Genomic DNA, 15,669 nt, shown 5'->3' with positions numbered 1-15,669 from the left:
AGTTCATCTATGCACCATACAGAATCTAACTGCAGTGCAGCTGATGTAAAGTAATTGGCATCATCAATCGAGTGATTCAGCCTCTTTTTGTGTGTACAAAGTCAGAACATTTCTCAGAGGTCATTCAGGGAAATAAAAAAAAACCCTTCTGGCCTTGAAGTAATAGTTCATGTTCGTACAGTATTTGGTTGGGTTTTCTTAGACCATAGAAATAAGATTTAGCATTTTCTAGCAGAGTCAATTTTGCTGTTAAATCATTTTGCATGCCTTTGTGTACACTAACTCAAATGGTAATATCTTAAAGTGTATTCAGGATTTTAGCTCAGTCCACTGTGATGCTGCTAAAATGTGAGAACTGTATATTAAATCTGCCATTGTAAAGGTACTCTCAAGAATTTCTATGGCTCAGGCAGGGCAAGGCTTCTGCAGAAATAGGCTCTTTTGCACCTGAACCTTCTGCATCTGTAGCCAGAGGGGACTTTTGTGAAGTGACAGTGGAGTGGATGGCCTGGGTCATGTGCTATTATTGTATTTTTGTGTGAAATTGCTACATCAGTGAGGGCAGGTACGTTCGGAGTTGAGAGTCTTACTAAATGTACTCAAGCATTTCTGATTTTCAGGATTTTTTTTTTTTTTTGCTCCGTCTGACTGTGTGCATGGTGATGAAAAACAGATAGTGCTACTCTGATTATACAGCAGGATAGTTGAAGATAAATGTTCAACAGTCTGCAAATAATTTAGTGTGCAAGGGAAAAGTTCAGTGATTTTTTTTTACTGTGAACTTGATCTCACTGTTCACTCAAAGTGGGGAGGAAGTATGTAATGTTCATGACCACATTTATACAACTTTAATTACCACAGAGGAAGAGAGGCTTTGTAATCATAAAGGTTACAACTTGTCTCTGCACTGCCTGGGAGGCTGAGTTCAGGGTAAATGGTAAATGGCTGCTTATATAGTGCTTTTATCCAAAGTGCTTTACAGAGTTTCTACTGCTCACTCACACACTTACACACCAACACGTTCTCACTTCCAACTCATCACATACTGAAGCTTGGTGAGCACCCCTTACCGTCACTTTTTAACACACTGGGTACCCCTTTAGTGTCATTTTTCAACATGCAGTATCACAGCAATCACTGTTAAAAAATAATTATATTTTATGGTGTGACAACATTGTGGTTGAGGTCTGGTTCGGTTTAGGCAGAAAAACCACTTGGTTAGGGTTAGGGAAAGATCATGGTTAGGGTTAAAAACGGTCCCGACTTGCGGTTAAAAACTGCAGTTGGAAAAGGGAAGCAAACAGCAGTGTCCTGCAGCAAAGCCACCTACTCATCTATCCATCCACCCAACCTGCCACCACCTAATATGGAAATTAGACGTCACATTGAAAAGTGACACTAAAGGGGTACCCAGTGCATTAAGGGAGTGAGAATGGGCTATACACACCAGTGGCAGCATGCTACAACACAGGGTGCTGGTGCAACCATTGGGAGTAATTTGGGGTTCAGTATTTTGCCCAAGGACACTTCACTTTGATATTCAGACAGGAGGAGTCGGGGATTGAACCACCGACCTTCTGATTAGTGGATCAGCCGCCCTGGGTAAAAAAGCCTGAACTCCATGTTGCATGACAAGCTAGCTAGCAAGAAATATAAGGGAAAATTATAAAGATATATATATATATATATGTGTGTGTGTGTATATATATATATGTATAAGAGATACCATGAAAAGACCAAAGCCAGCAGTTAATTGATCCTGTTAACAAGTCTGTGTAGCCAAAATCTGATACAGCATGTTCTTTTATGCATAAAAAGCTGAAAACAAACACAGTTGTTCTGGGTGACATGTTCCTTCACTTTGATGAGGATGGGCACTGTAGTTTATTCTGAATTAATCCCACAATCACCATCATGCTGCTGGAAATAAGTCCCTACAGAGCACCAAATGCAAATTATTCAGCGGCTGAAAATAGTGCTCGACAAATGCACTATTTACTGTTTGCTAAAAATTACAATGCCCAACTGTTTTAGGAAATTATTGCATATACTTCTGTGACCCATGTTTAAAGATGTACGCCTTCACAAAGAAATCATAAAGTAGTGAGATGGACTAATACATTGTTTTAATCCCTCTCCTGTAAGTACACTCAATTTCACTGTTATACATCATCAAATATGTGGCGTGTAGTCAAAAAAATGGTCTAAAAAGATAAGAAATGGTAAAATATTATATGGATCACGATGAACTCTGGTGTGTCTTTAAAAATGGAAGAACTAATGATACAAAGGACTTTTGAGGGATGTCAAAGGTGTTTTTTTGTTTGTTACAGTTGCACTTATTAACATTAATCAATTGTTATATAATTACGACTCTGACAGGTGTCAGTAAAGGCCAAATATGTGGGGGAAAATTGTTTAATGGTCCTTTAATTGCAGAAATAAGTTTAATAAGTCAAAAGTTGTGTTGATACCAATGTCCTGATGTCCCAAAGTGACACACAATTGAAATCATTTAAGTGTAACAGAGGTCTTCTACTGTCAAGAAAATAGTCATCTGGTTTTAGAAATCAACACCGTTTTCTGTTGTTTTTTTTAAGTTGAAGCTGCTGTTTACTATGTGAATAGTAGCTGGTTTCTACACTAATCAAACTACCTGTAATGAAAGCTGTTAGTTTATGATTTTTTTTTTTACTTTGGAGTTAAAAACTACATCCTTGAGTGTAAAGAACATTTATTATCCCCACATTGGCAACAACCAGTACAGTTCAGATCTCAGATTTTCTTTTCTAAATCCCCCTCGAGTACGTCCTTATCCTCAGACGACTGACTGATTGATCCAATTTTCTGATTAATAATACCGCTTGCCCAAAAACTTGCTGATTTTTATACTGTGTATGTTGTGTGAAGTTCAGACAGCTTTTTGGAAAGACAACTGAAATCTCATCAAGGACCGCTAGAAAATGACTTAGACTTAGAAAATGATGATTAGAAAAGAATTACATTATTATAATTACTTCACCTTCAGAGCACATAGAGGAAAATTGCAGGGCTGACAGATTTTGACCTTTACTTAAATAAAGCCTCAAGTATTTGACTAAAACTAAAACTATGCAGTGAAAAACAATCTTCTTTTGGAAGGAATGGGTGGAAAGGGGTACATTAGGAGATTTATATTGCACCAATACACTTTAATCATTTGATGATCGAGAACAACAATATGATTTACCTAAAACTCAGTTTGGGTCAAGTTTTACAATCTCCAAGGTTAGCAGATAAGTTGCAAAAAATTCTCCAGGACTTTGGCAAAGGACGTGAAGCATCTAAATATTATAGAATGTTTTTGGAATATGACTAAATGAATATATACATGATAATATATATGAATAAAACTGTTGCAGCCCTTAAAATTTCTGGGAAGGAGATTCGGGTGTATCATTTGATGAACATGAATGGGATGAGATTTGCAGCAATTCCCGAATAATATCAAGAGAGCTGAGGGTATGTAGTGGTGATGATTATTGCACTGGATGTACTGGACCAAGACAGCTATTATGATTGGACAGCAAGTCATCCTCAGGAACTGGAGGATGCCTGGAGAGCCTCCTTTTCAGGACTGGGTGAGTGAATTAGGAAAAGTGGCTCCGTATGAAAGAATGTCATATAGGATGCAGGACAGGACAGAAAAACAGCTCCTCCTCCTTCTTTTATAACAGCAGCAGTGTAAAGAGGAGGTGGAAGCACTGTTTTAGATTCCCATGTGAGAGATGTGCTTTTGTATATTGTCTTTTGATTTTATTATAATTTTATTTATGTATTCATCTTTAATTCTTTTTTCAGAGTTGTATTGTCTCTTCTTGCCAACAGCTTTATTATGTATCACATGTCATCTGTTGTATGACTGATGTCTATATAGTAAAATAAAAACTGTAAAAAAAGAAAAGAATGATGTGCCCTTCATTGGAAAATGAAACAATGACACAAAGCGTATCAAGTTCACATAAAGGCATCGCTTAACGAGACACACTTCCATCATCAGGCTTTGAATGAGACATAGAAGCTCAGGTTTTGAATTGTTTGGCTGCCTGCAGCAGGTCTGGGTCTCACAGGTAAAGAAGTAGATCAAGAGCATTTCAGACCAAGACCGCTGCCTGTCCAAGTCCTTTGGTAATGTCTATTATCCTGGTTTCATCAGGTCAAAATCCTGTTCTCGACATCAAAACGATCTTTGAAGTCTGAGATGGTCTTTTGATGTTATAAAAAATCTTGATGACCGAAGGTTAACCATCAGGTCTTTAAACCAGTGGTTAAGAAAAAAACACTTGAGTTTTTTTTTTGTGCAATACACTGGGGACAAAGTATGTCTCTCTTTGTAGCTTCTCATTTTATGGAAATATGCCCAGAAGCTGTCATTCCTTATGAAAGAATCAAACATAACTTAATAAAAGGACAGCTGAAGGTTGCTGCTTGAGAATTTTCTGTATAAATCACTTTTAAAAAGTTACATTTCAGTGAGAACAAATGACTTTTCATTAGGAAATGCAAAGATACACAAGTATTTTATACTTTTGCCCTTTAACAAATTGACAAAGTCTCAATTATAGCAAATATGAATCTGAACGGTTTCAATTTTAACTCACTTAATGAAAAGTAAAGCTTGTTGAGAGCTTAGTGTTTCTCGTACTGATGCAATTTTTCACCACATGAACATAGATTTTCTGTTCTGTGGATGTGAACACAATATTTTCTACCTTTTATCCAGAGAACCCACCGAAATCTGGACACATGTACAGAGATAGTAGAAATAAAAGATCACACCACCCTTTCAAACATAATTACTTTGGTGGTGGAGGACAGTGGTACATCACTTAAATACCTTTACTGTAGCTTTGCTTAAAGAAACTCATGCTAATGCCATAGTATTCTTTTGTGCACTATTTTGTCAGTCTTTTATTTGAATTTCTGTGCATGGCTTCATATTCAATATGGAAGGAGATACTGTTGATGCAAGGAATATATTCCATTGGAATTAGGTGAATTTGGCAATGTAAAAGATCCTAGATAGGTAAATTACTTATAACAAGGCTAAAAATCTTACTTATGCATAGTATGCATTAGTTTAGCATTTTAGCATGCTACTGTAACATTTACCAATTAGTAGAGAACAGAAACTACAGCAGAAGATGATGGGAGTTTCATTAGTTTTGCATGATATTTGGTCATAAACCAAAGTACTGAACAAACTAGATGAAAAGTCCAGTTATTATAATTCATCCTGAGGGTAACATGAATGTGTGTACCAAATTTCTATTTGCAATCTTTGTCGAGACTCAAAACTGCAAATGTCAACCTCATGGCGGCGCTAGTGGAAAAGTCAGAGGATCACCAAAGTCACAGAGAGCCAAAGTGAAACCTTGTTCAAAATCTCACTGGTATTTGTAGTAACATATATAACTAAAAATCCAGCCTTGGAACAAAACCAAAAATGTCAATCTGCTGGTGGCATCCGAGGAAAATTCAGGGTATCACCAAAGTGAATAGGCTTCATTATCTGGGGATGACTGTGTAGTCTGTAGAAAATTTTATCTCAATCCATCCAATAGCTGTTGAGATATTTCAGTCTGGACCAAAGAGGTGGCCCGACTGACCCTGCCATCCCTAGAACCATAATGCTAATCACACATTTTGAGACAGAATTTGAACATTTCAAAATGCAACTTTGGTATGTAAATGTCCACGACCCACTTTGACCTCCATACTATTACTTTCTGAAGCCCCTTTTTAATGTCAAACTGCTGCTTGTCTCTCATTGTGTCTTCAAATGATGGAGAAATAATCACAGCAGGGTTTAAAGAAAGCTTCATGAGTAATAGTGACAAAACGCATGATGGGATAAAATTGATCAATTAAATTTAATCAGCTGCACTTCATGGGTAGTCCAGGAAGAAAGCATACTTCATACTAATTTAGTTGCACAAAAAAAACCTTGATTGTGGCGAGACTTTAGATTGGCACTGTGTTTATTTTGATGATATCTTGTCTCTGCAGCACATACGAGTAGAGCCAGTCATGAGTGGCTATTGATATGAGCGCCACTCAGCCTGGCACTATATGTACGCACTGCAACCTTATATGACCTTTCCAAACCAATCCACTGTCTGCTGAAACTAGCTATAGGTCGAGGATTGTCGCGTTTTCATTACATTTCTCAAACACAGGAAAAGGTGAGGGCTGCTAGAAGACGAGACAGTAGTAATGATCAAACACACTCGACTGCTGGCGCCCTTTCAACTCCTAGGTCCTCTCTCCTGTAATGTCTGCCGCAACGTCGCTCAAAGTTGCAAAGTCTAGACTCAAAAGGTTGCAGAAAACTTTTGCTCAAGGAGATAAAATATTCAAATTGTACACGAAGTCAGGTTTCATGAACTTTCATGACATCTTAAGAGCTTCTTTACGGATAAATGGCACATTTAAGCGCACTTATTCAAAATTGCAGCTTTTTCTCCAGATATTCCAAGTTTAGGTGCATCTCCTTACTATCCACTCTTCAGTGGGTAATTCTGAGTCCTGCTTGTAGTTAGGTTTAGGCAGCTAAAGCACTTTGGTTGAGGTTATGGAAAGAATGTTGTTTCATGTACATCATCAAGGGGACATTTCATGCTTTTTGTGATTTTGTGTGATTCTTCAATTTCTTCCACAGTAGCCGTTGTTGCTAAGGTTGCTCCATGGGTTTTTCACATTGTCCACTTGCATATTTTGATTCAGATTCAGGCTTGAACAGGTATGGATGTATCTGAGAAGTTTCAATTTTGAGTAAAGAACGAGAAAAAGAAGCAAAATCGGATTACTGCTGTTTGTTTATGTAGCTTCCTGAGTCGCCAGAAGGCTGCTGAAGGAGGCTTCCTAAAGCTGATTTATCAGAACAGAGTAGGTTCATCGGGAGGGGGGCCTTCAAGAGACAAGAACTAAAACAACTTGTTTCAGACAGAGGCTGAACTGAGGGGCTGCATAAAGGGTCAGTAGAAGATAAATAAAGAGTTTTTGAACTGTAAATCATGTAAAGATATTCCAGTAGAACCCCAGAATGAAAATATAGACCTGGAAATGTGCATGATACGTCCCCTTTAAAGTAAACTGGTCCTGTCTTTTGCTTCAAGTCACTGTTGACTTTTTCAATATTCAACCTAGACAATGATTTTTCTCCAAACTTAACCAAATCCTGTGCTAACACACAAATATAAACATAGTTTAATTATGCTTTACTTGCTACAAGTGGATATTATGTTGCATAGATGTAGATTTGGGTGGATAATAGACATGTCAAGGTGCTTCTATCTATATTTTGTACCTTTAACTCTTCATAGTGTTGCCAGTAAAATCATATGTCATAAGCTCAGTTATTACAACATGGATCATTATAACATCAACATTATTAATAAGATAAATCAGCCACAGCTTATCCAGCTAATTAGTCTGTGAATGCCATGTATTGTTTTATCAGGAGAATCCTGGTAGCAGCAGCCTGAGCAGCACAGAGACGCACAGACAGGTGAGCTACAGGCTCTGAGCTCTGATGTCAAAGTGACATGTCTGGCTGTACAAGTGGAAGTTTCAGGATGGTTTCATTAAAGATAAGTTGTATTGATGCATAACTTTGTCATTTTCTGGACATTCATGAGCTGTGTGGCCAAAATCAACAAGGTGAAAGAGCTACAGAAACAAGTTATTATGTACAAAAAACAATGTTTGAATATTCCTTTTGGTCTCAGAGTGACAAAGTGGGTGAGAACACATTATTTGTCCCTGTAACACATTGATGTATTTCTTTCCGTACTTATCATTTGTTTGTTTTAGCCAGTATAACATCTATATTTATAGCTTTGCTTTTGCTACCACCCCAGGTTTGTTTGTGTTTAGCATTGTTTTGTTACATTTATATCTTCTGGTTTAGTCAAGACAGACAAGTATTGATTAAGTTCTGTTTATTGAGTTATATATTAGCTTGTTGTGTTATTTACCATAGGTTAGGTCAAGTATGGGAGGATTTATTGTATTTAGTTAAATGTTGGTTTAGTATTTATGTGACCTGTACTCATTTGTGGCTTATGATAGGCGGAGAAAATGGAAAGTATTGTTTATGATGTAACATTGTTGTTCACCTGTTATCGATGTGAAAGACTAAAACAACCCTGAGAGAAATATGGTTCTGTCTAGACAGGCTGGAGGGCCTATTTAAGGGAAAGAGAGCAGAAACAAGAGGATGTCTGTGAGTCAAGCCATTTGTTTGTTTTCATTTCCTTTTTTTGAGACATGTTTTTTTGGTTACGTGGGTCTGAATAAATCACTTTTGTTACTTACTGAACAACTAAGTCTCTGTGTCTGACTCCTTTCACCTTCCTTGACGCCTTGGCTAAGCTCCCCTCACACTCAGATTTACAATAATAAAACAAAATATGAAATATCTGTTTAATATCAGACAGTTTCATAAGATACAAGTCCTGTTTTCAGCAAGTTACGTAACCATTAATATTGAATTAAGTCAACGTTTTGCAGAGTCAAGCTCTTTGTGTGTGTGTTCATATAAAAGAGAAAGACAGAAATTGCATATTGGTCGTCCCTACCAAAGTTAAAATCACACAGGAAAGATATTGTAGGGAGAGCAAATGAAAAACAGTATGTTGTCAGTGAACTTTTAGCAGATATGTTCAATATTTTGCAAATATTTTGACTGATATGTAATTAAAGACAGTTCCTCATTATGGTGATAAAAACGTAATTATCATTAACACTTGTTTGCTGTTGCACATCAGTAGTACATAGAACATAATTTCTAGGAGAAAGGTTTGCTTTTTCACTAAATTTCATCTTCTTCTCTGGATTTTTTCCCCCCCTCTGGTTAAAGATTTGCTTCATCCGGTCGACTTGCTGCTGGCTGAGCAAAAATATGTTCAGTGACTCTCTGAATAGAGGACACGGCGGTTTGACAAGGGAGTAAAATTCACGCAGCTCCAGCCAAGATCTCAGTGTAGTTACTTTCTTTAAAAGCAAATAGTTCATATACTTAGCAGATGGACATTCACAGAGGCCACAAATCTGCATCTGAATAAAACATGCGTCATAAAATCAGATAAGAGGGACTTTTCTAAACCTCATGAGTCCTTATAAAAGTTATACATCACTGATAAACAAAATTAATTGCCCTCTCTCTTTCCCAGAGTTAATTGCCTCTGGGCGTTTCATTCTACAGCTTAGCTCCATGTTTGTTTTTAAATTATTTATTCATATAGGAAATTATAATTCTTAACGCTCGCTTTCTCTCTCTGGCTTCTCTGTCATGCTCACTCAATTTTCCTCGCCAGCCAAAAAAAAAAAACAGAGGTCTAAGGTGAGCGGCAGTAGAGATTTTCTGTCATGAATAAACCATTTCATGCCCTCTCACAACACCACTATTAAGCAATTTACTGTTTGAATCAGCACGGCTAATATGCCCTGGTGTGATATTACCACGAGAAATATGCTTTAAAGAGTCACCCCAGTGGTCAAGTTGAAACACACGCTCCCTTCCTCCGGGATGGGAGTCACATCGTACACACACAATTATGTTTAAATCCCTAAACTGTAAAGGGCATCAACAACAGTCCAGAAAAGTTGAACAATATTGACATTTATTTTTCTGTTTTTATTTGAGGCCACAGAGCTCTTTGTCATTCCTTCCCTGCTCTACAAGCCGCTGTATCAAGTTGGAGGGTATGTCTATCTTTTATTAAAGCTTTCTCCTGCAGCACTGTCTTCTTCCCATACTGAATTAATGCAGAGCCACGCTTTTGCATTCTTGCCGTGTTGCAGCCATACATACAGCAGTCTAATGGAATAAAAACAGAAAAATGATACAATTTACACCATGACCCGGGCCAATATTTGCGTCTAATTGGCTGTGTGGACGTTTATTCCTTTCAGATAGCCGGAGTTAAAACTGACTGATTTAACGGCATTTAAAATACATGCACAAACAAGATATGATCGTTAAAGAGCAGTCATAAATGCTCAAATAAATGGATTTTTGGGGGTGCTTTTATAAATCACACATTTCGTGATCAAGCAGGGTTTTGAGATGAAAAGCTTTTTAACGCCTTTTACATAAGATTAGAAATTCATGTTTCAAAATGTTCAAATAGAGAGCAAACCAAAAATGATGTCTTCCTAAAATGATCAATAAACAATCAATTATTGAACAGTGCAGCAACAAAACTCAACGTGGATAAACTTTGCAAGGCATGAATGTGGTTTTTTTGAAATCCAACTGTGTCACTGACAATAAAAGTAACACACTGCTATCCATCTCTATTCTCTCCTCTGGCTTCTCTGTCCTCTTCTCCTCAGTTCAGTGAGTAGAGGATAAATATCTGCATTTATTCTACAAAAGTTCAGTTTACCTTTTGTTTTTCAGCCTGAAACCGTTTCTATTGGCGACTAGAGATTTGATCTGTATGCTACAAGAGAGAAGATCACAGGGCAGGGCCAGCCATGTAGGCAAGGACTTTACTTCTGGGACGACCGTGGCTTGAATGTTAGTGGGGAAACAATGAGGTGGTAAAAGTTTGAAATTCCAAAACAGGTTAAACACCTCATGAGGGCAGTTATACAAGCAAAGAAGCTGCTAAATGAGCAAATGTCTGGAGACGCAGCGTAGTCAGTGTCAGATTTTGGCACCATCTTCAACCAGAGATCCATGCACATGAGGCACATGTCCACAACTGAGTCCCATCAAGTCTTCAGAGTTAAACATCGAGATGCATTATCGCCCAGATAAGCAGGATGATGTCATTTGTCTGATCTCACATGGCTATGGTTAAGGTTTATCTAGATTTAGATGCTAAAACAACTTGGTTAGGGTTAGGAAGACATTGTGGTTTTGGCTCAAATGTTTGGGGACCTTTGTCTTTATGGTTACAATATTATCAACTTGGTGACAGTAAGGGAACGATGTCGGTCGTGGTCAAAAGAAGCTGCAGTAAACATGAAGTGAACATGCTTAAGTCTGACATTTTGTTGACCAATTCCTCCGACCCAACCTCCTCCCTCTGCAGGCTGTATAACAACAACACCATTTCCTCACTTGATCTCTGAAAGACGACAGTTATTATTACTATGGTTGCTGGAGGGCTTTGTCACTTGAGTGTAAACAAATGTTTTTGGGCATTTGCTGATATGACGGATGCTGTTGTTTTCTCAACAGGACAACTTATAGGTCATGTCACGTCCGCTCAGCCTTCCACACCCATCACGCATCTCCCTGCGAAGGCGTTAAAACTCACTTTCCCTGCTCACTGCTGTGTCTACTTACAAGAACCTTCCCCGCAGCAGCCTCCACCTGCTCTGCTCTGTTTCAGTGCACCCTGGAGGGATGCATTGTCTATGTTAATTCCCACTGGAGGATTATTGTAATGCTCCCGGAGTGTTGGTTAACATGTCGCTATGGATTTCGTGCTGTTATGCTGAATTCTCTCAGCAGGGAGCATCCCCGAAAGTTGAATCATATCAACAGACCAAACTGTATTGTCGGCTCCATTTCTGACTGAATTAAGGCTGAGTGTGTGTCAGAAACATTGTTCATAGCCTGGACAACTGTTTATTTATGTCTCTGTCTCTTAATACAAGAATGTATAGAACAAAAAGAGCTTTTGATTTATGCTTTATGATGACTTAACTTCAGTTTGCACACAGCTTACACCAGTGATACCCAACCATTTTTCCTTGTGACCCCTTAAAATGAAGCCATATCTACTTGTGATCCCCCATCATCAAAACCACACATATCAATGAGTTGTGAGATGTTCCACCTAAAAGGGATTTTCTCTTTTGTCATATTGTTTCATTTGAATAATCTTTCAAGGCTGAAAAGAAGAATTTCACAGGAAAGAAGCACATAGAGAAAAGCTGTAAAAAATACTTCATTTCTTGAAGCTAATTTGTGATTAAGTAACCACAACCTTAGCATTGTGTTGTAGCGATGGGACAAACTAATCACAAGCTACCCTGCTGTTATGGTTGCTTTTGAAATTGAAGTGAAGATCAGTATTTTCATGAATATAACAACTTATAACATTTCATTTAGGCCACTCCTGCAGATCTGTCTACTTTTCTAGCAGCACTGGAAATTACAGTTTTCAGACTGCAAACAGTGGTCATAGTTTGTTAGATAAGTTAGATAAGCACAGATTTGTTGAGACTTGACATCGCCTTTAACCCAACAAGAGCTATTGTCTCTCCAGCTCTGAAAAACCAATTGAAGCAAAACATGGTGGGCCTAATAACACAATGCCCCAACAAATTCCAAGACAATCAGATGAGACATCTGCCTCCCAGCTTATCTAAGTTTCTCTCTCAGAAGTGTACGTACAATCACCGTACTTCCTCCCGACGGATGCACCCCGCTGGTGTCGATGTCTCAGAGTGATTAATGGTTGTTCATTGTACCTCACACTCACCTGCATTCAGCTGTTTGATTGATGGGCCTGTGTGCTTGACAGATGGACAGATGTGGCACAGTAGAGCACCCAGGCAGGGAGCGACGCATCGGCATCAGCAGCCACTTCCTACTTAGCGAGGACACGGAGAGGAAATTATGAAAGTGAGAGGGACAGAGAGAGAGAGAGAGAGAGAGAAAAGAGAATCAATTTGTCATTTTCAAAAGTGCAAATGGCTCAGATTTTTGTTTTTCCGTATATGAGCTGGTCGAAACAGCATCTGGTTGGCATTTTGGTGAAAATATCACTGAGAAAACATGAAACAACAGTGACAGGTGACCAGATTTATGTGCCCTCTGTGGGCATGTTTTTACCATAAAGCTTTTTGATAGAGAAAGCATTGCCTCAGGGCTTCCTGGTGGCGCAGTTAGATGCAGTGCACAAGCGTAACAACCGAGGTTTGCAACACTGGCTGACTGGGCTTCGGCTCAAAAACAAGTCATGCAGGCTCCTCCCTCCACTGGACTCTACGCGTAATACTCTCCTACTATCACGTGTTCGCCCACTGAAATTTTCATAAACGTAGCTGGCTAATCAGGATGTGCCTACTTGAATGCATGTGGAGCCCACAGTATATAAGGCAGCGTTACCGCAGTCCACCATCCTTTTCTCATCTTCTCTCCTTTCTTCAGGGCATTCATTCATCAAGCTCCAGCCACTGTACCCACAGAGTCCAGTGGACAGCTATGCCTGTGTTAATAGAACTAGGGTTACGATATCGTAACCTTTGATTTGGGAGATAGTGAGATATGATAAAACAGACCTTCAGTCAGTAAGAGGCAGGCAGGCAGAGACAAAAAGTAGTCAGACAGCCACTGTGAAACTGCCAAAACCAGAACAGGGAGGCCAGAATAAGAGAGTTGCAGCACAGACTGAGGAAAGCTGATTGTAAATGAGGAACAGGTGAGCAGCCAGGTTAAAGGTCAGCTGACAGGCAGAGCAGGAAAACATGCTGTCCCCAGCTATTGGACAGCTGAGGGTTTGTGGCTGCTCACTGTGTCCCAATTCCACACTACTAATTCTAAGCAGGTTTTGAGTGTGTAGAGTGTTCATATTGGAAAAGTGACAAAATTTAGTGGGCTGTTGATTGGCACCATTGTCCCCAAATGCACCAAGGGAGCAGAGGAGCAACTCACAGCTGCAAAAAATCAAAATAACTTGTGGATGGTGGCGACAAAGCTCCAGAAAGTCCTTGGAAAACAAAAATACATCTTGGGGAAAAACATTTTGTGAGCTTCAATTGTCAGTTTCATTCCAAAGTTGGCATCCGAAGCGCTCGTATTACATCATTTCCTGTAGGTTAAAAAACAGTACATTCAGCTATACATACAGCTATATCATGGCAATTGGTATACAATGCACACTGTATGTAATTTGTATCCGGTGGTATTGGGACACAGTTCCAATTTGTCTTAATTTCACAACAAAAACCAAGAGAGTAATCTGTTGGTGAACTGGAAACAGCAGAAGAAGAAGAACTGGAGGCATAAGGGGGATTAGAGGAGGATATTTTAAACGCTAAATCCACTTTTTTAATTTAGTAAATTATACAGGCACTTTATTATACTGCAAACTAATCCTACTGGTCCCAGACACTGGCGTTCTTTGGGGACGGGGTTGTGTCCCTGTTGTGTTGGGTCGTGTGTTCACGCTAAAACATCATTTTTGGACTCATCACTGAACTCAGTTGAAATAGATGCAGAAATACTTGTAAGACAAACTTTAAAAGTGGAGCTTTTATAATATTTTTGCATTGATATTATGTAAAATCAAGTAACGTAACATGCAGATACTCTCTGACAACTGGTTTGTTTGACATAATTGTTCACAAAATAGCTTGTTTACAGCTTGTTTGGAGGTTTTATGCACTGACTTTATCACAAAAAACACAGAGGAAACAGAGGAGGTCAAAGATAAAAACTTAATTCATGATTTCATAATTGCTTTCTTTTTTCCAGTCAGAGATTTTGAGTCATATTTTGTGTTATCTGTTTCATGTTGTTTGGTCGTAACTCTGCCTATGGTGGCAAGGATAAATAAAGGTTAAATAGATAATAGAAGTCGATATCAACTGTAAACTAAATCCTACATCTGCTGTGTCATTATTGCTGACGTTGGTCAGAGAGCAACTTAATCAGCACAGCAAGTCACAATTCTTTTTTTAAATACATTTTTCCAATTTACATCTGCTCACACTCTCACATCAGTAGTCTTAAAAATATGGAATAATCACCTGCAGAGAAATCCTTAATAGATATGAATATCAGCCTGTATGACTTTCCATCAATAATTTGATCTATTTTCAAAACAAGTCTTATTTATTGGTATGTGACACCCTTTTCTCTCCCTTATCCACCAGTAAAGCTCACCGTGCAGGATCTGAGCAACAAGACAGAAGCAGTGAGCTCTCTATTCTGGGCTGCTGTTTCTGAAGTGAGAGCAGTGGTTTCAGTACGAGCAGCAGGCAGAGCCATAAATCATACATCTACTAATGGCAGTTCCAAATGAGCCCTCTCATCAGACAAGACAAGTGCCTTGCTTTGTGTGCTACTTCAAGCTCCACTATAACATCTGTGCGCTCTCAAGCAACTGTGCATGAGATGTGTGTCGCCCTTGTATTCATTAGGAATTGTCTACTGAGCCCTAACAGTTTAATTTAGCGTAATTTAGAGCGTATCTGAAAAGCCGGCTGTGACAATCAAGAGTAGAGGATTCTTACTCTGAGAGGTTGTGTGTAAGTTTTTCTTCTTTCTGCAAAAAAAAAAAAAAAAAGTCACATTTTTCAACTGCAAAACTTTCTCATTTCTCACAGTTGTGACAAACTTTAATTGCATTTTAATGTGTCATATGGTGTGTGTGTGTGTCCACTCTGGCTGTTTTTATTTTTTAAAATATCTAACAGTCATGTCACAATTATAAAATAATATAAAATGTTACAGTTTTAAAGTTCTGAAACAGAGAATAAGGCCATAATATAAAAAAATGTGCTCAAATAGACAAAAATACTCGCTTTTCTACAGGATCTTTGGAAAATATTGAAATTTTGAGACAATAACCAGAAAAAATAGTCAAATATGTATCGCTGCAGGACCAAAATACAAACAGTTTAATTTTAAAATGACCTGAACCCTATCAGAGCGAG

At 38.4% G+C, this 15,669-nt stretch overlaps 1 protein-coding gene across 7 annotated transcripts in view; it reads right to left on the bottom strand.

Annotated features, from left to right (window-relative positions):
* Positions 1-13,393, bottom strand: part of LOC121892291 (neural cell adhesion molecule 2-like) — a 434,533-nt gene extending 421,140 nt beyond the window's left edge. For 4 of the 7 annotated variants that reach the window (XM_042405249.1, XM_042405239.1, XM_042405247.1 and 1 more), the window contains exons 1-3: positions 13,291-13,393; positions 13,077-13,217; positions 12,489-12,596 (exon numbers count right to left, since the gene is read on the bottom strand). The gene's annotated coding sequence lies outside the window, so the exon portion shown is untranslated. The other 3 variants (XM_042405240.1, XM_042405242.1, XM_042405243.1) reach the window with 3 other exon arrangements.
* Between the last annotated feature and the right edge of the window lie 2,276 nt (positions 13,394-15,669).

This window comes from Thunnus maccoyii, chromosome 24 (assembly GCF_910596095.1).
Source record: "Thunnus maccoyii chromosome 24, fThuMac1.1, whole genome shotgun sequence".
Taxonomy (NCBI): Eukaryota; Metazoa; Chordata; class Actinopteri; order Scombriformes; family Scombridae; genus Thunnus; species Thunnus maccoyii.
Note: the sequence above shows the minus strand (reverse complement) of the source record. Positions and strands in the feature narration are given on the sequence as shown.